Below are 3385 nucleotides of genomic sequence, written 5' to 3'. Positions count from 1 at the left end.
AGATCCCACCCACAGGGCAGTCCTAATATCCACAGAGAATATTTCCTGGGGCACTCAATCTCCAGTTGCATTGTGGCGCTGCCCATTTAAAGGGCCCTTACAGGTTTTGTTTTTTATTGCATTAAAAAAAATTTTGTTTTTTTCCCTATCCCTCATTTTCCCTTATCTATTGAGAAAGAAATAGAAACTCTTCCTCAGCCATATTGGGGACAGGATAGGGAAAAAATAGGAAAAGAAAGAAGAAAAAGCTATATTCCTTGGTCTTCATTTTGAAGCCATCAGTTCTGTCTGGAGATAGATAGTATTTTTTGTCATGAATCCTTTGTAACTGCAATGGATCATTGTATTCCTCAATTACTAAGTCTTTCACATTTGATAATCACTATTTCTTTTAGCATGTAAATTGTTCCTCCTGGTTCTGTTGACTACTTTGCATCTTATGTGTCTTCCCAGGTTTATATGAAGCCATTCCCTTCATCATTTCTTTTAACAGAGTAGTGCGCCATTATATTCATATGCTATATCTTGTTTAGCCATTTTTCAGTTGATGGGCATCTTCTCAGTTTGCCAGCACAGAAAGAGCTGCTATATATATTTTTTTGTCCATATGAAATATTTTCCTTTTTCTTTGATCTCTTTGTGGTGATTATACATTATGAACTGAAAGAGTCATTAGATGTGGTTGAACTCAATCTTCTTCTTTTATAGATGAGTAAACTTGAATCCCAGAAAATTTGAACCAACATCACGAAAGTTGTCAGGATTTGAACTCAAGCCCTCTCTTTATGGCTGTTTGTTCTATATCATACTTCTTCAGAGTTAAATATTTCTAGTAAAAGCTAGTCAGAAAAATTTTAAACCATACAAAATGATGGTTTTGAAATACTCCCGTAGGACATGGCTAATTGGCAATAGATTTTTTGTTTTACTAGTGTATAATTACCTTGTTTGTTTCTATGGTTATTGAGCAAAATTTGAGGATCTTAGTTTGAACAATATAACTTCCTGAAAAGTGATACATTTATATAATTCTTGTCAACCATATACATTTGCTTTATATTTGCAAGAATGCTCTATCCCTTTCATTCTTATTCATTAATCTAAAACTTTAGGTTGAAAAAGATACAATACCCTACAGGATACTTCAAATAACTTGTGAGCTGTAAATTGATAGAGTAGGATAGTTCCATATGAGAGAACCCTGGATAGATCTTTTTTGTAAAATTATAATTACTCTCATAATTTATTGGTTTTATAAATTCTTAAAGCACTATCCCTCTATAACAAAGAATAGTAGGATGAAAAGAAGTGCCCTTTTTAAAGGTGGTCAGTAGGTGATTAAAATTTACTCATAGATTCACTTTTTATTTCACTAAATATATCCTCACTGGGAGAGAGACCACATGTGCAAAAACATTTAAGGCAGCCCTTTTTGTAGTGGCAAGAAACTGGAAATTGAGTGGCTGCTTATCAGTTGGAGAATGGCTGAATAAGTTATGGCATATGAATGTTATGGAATATTATTGTTCTGTAAGAAATGATCACCAGGATGATTTCAGAGAGGCCTGGAGAGACTTATATGAACTGATGCTGAGTGAAATGAGCAAAAGTAGGAGATCATGGTACAAAGGCAAGGTTATACGATGATCAATTGTGATAGATGTGGTACTTTTCAACAATGAGACAATTCAGACCAATTCCAGTAGTTTTGTATTGTAAAGAGCCATTCACATACACTCAGAGAGAGAACTGTGGGAACTGAGTGTGGATCACAATAGAGCATTCTACTCATTTTGTTGTTTGCTTGCATTTTATTTTCTTTGTCATTTTTTTCCTTCTTTGATTTTATTTTTCTTGTGTAGCAAGATAATTGTATAAATATGTATGCATATATTGGACTTAACATATATTTTTACCATGTCCCTCCTATTTTTTCATAACTAGTCTTCTAAATCTTTTCATCTTTCTTCAAAACTCCCATGGCCCACTCTCTAAGCTGCAAACCTTGCATCATATTTTACAGAAAAAGAATTTAAACCATTCATTGTGAGCTCTCTTTTTCCCTCATCTTCATTTTACATCATTCAGATACCTTCAGTCCTTATCTTCTTTTTCACCCTGTCTCTCCTTCTACTTGAATAAATAATTCCATTCCATATTGTATCTACCATCAGATGGTCTCCTCTTTCATCATCACTCTCTCCCCCTATCTTCAGACTCTCCCTGCGTCATGGCTCCTTCCCTATTACCTCCAAAAATATCAGGATGTCTGGAAATGGCCTTGGATACAGTGGGGAAGATAAATTTGACCTTTTAAAATTAAAAATTCTTTAAGAGGTCTCAATTTGACTGAGGCCACACCCATTCAATGATTATATCTGACCACTGGACCCAGATGGCTCTGGAGGAGAAAGTGGCCTTGCAAAGTCTTTCCTTCCTTAAATCCAGTTCACTTGCATGTCATAGAATCACCTCCTTATAACATGGTACTTTTTAAAAACAAAGGACAAACAACTACTACCATTTACAAATATGCCTATGTCCCCTCAACTACAAAAAACTTTTACTTGAGAGTCTTCCTTCCCTAACAACAATCATCCTATATCTCTTCTGCTCTTTTGAGGCCAAACTCCTTGAAAGGATTTCTATAAGGGTAAAGATTGTATTTCACCTCTTTTTTTGTATCCCTCACAGTAGCATCTATAGCCCCTTAGAAAGAAGCCCTTTACATAGAGGCTTAACAAATGGTTATTTACTGACTTAAGTATTTGAGTAGCTGTGTAGTATAAGACTGTAAGAGGAGGAGAACATGGGTATATACTGCAAATATCAGACAGACTTTGTCAGATCTTGTTTAATTTTGCCAGCTTGTCCTCCCTTAGAGAGATACATTAGAAATATACAGAACAGGAAAACACACACACACACACACACACACACGTCTGTCTAAAATGTTCACAATAGTTGGCTGTATTAAAAAATAGACTCTGCTCTTATGTCATAGAGTGCCCAATCAAATAGATAGTATCCAGAGTGTATTAAGACTAATTTGCTTGGGGTAGGGGATTGTTGTTGTGAAATATTGCTTACATATTTTGATATATTGGTTGATTTTGTTAATCACTTCTTTTCCTCCTTTTTTGATCTTTGAAACTGAAGTTCATGATTATTAAGTTAATTTATTATCTCCAATTGGATAATAAGTTATCCATTGGAAATATGGCTAACAGTATTGTAAAAAGACCACCTCTGTTTTTTTGAAGATTTATGTCTTATTTTAATTTGGAAAGCCATTCATAAAACCTAAATGAAGATGTTTTAGATAATAACTATGAGAATATATGCTTTCTCAGTTATATTTTTTGAATCAATCTGAAAGGTGGTA

The sequence above is a fragment of the Sminthopsis crassicaudata genome, chromosome 4 (genome assembly GCF_048593235.1).
Source record: "Sminthopsis crassicaudata isolate SCR6 chromosome 4, ASM4859323v1, whole genome shotgun sequence".
Classification (NCBI taxonomy): Eukaryota; Metazoa; Chordata; class Mammalia; order Dasyuromorphia; family Dasyuridae; genus Sminthopsis; species Sminthopsis crassicaudata.
Note: the sequence above shows the minus strand (reverse complement) of the source record.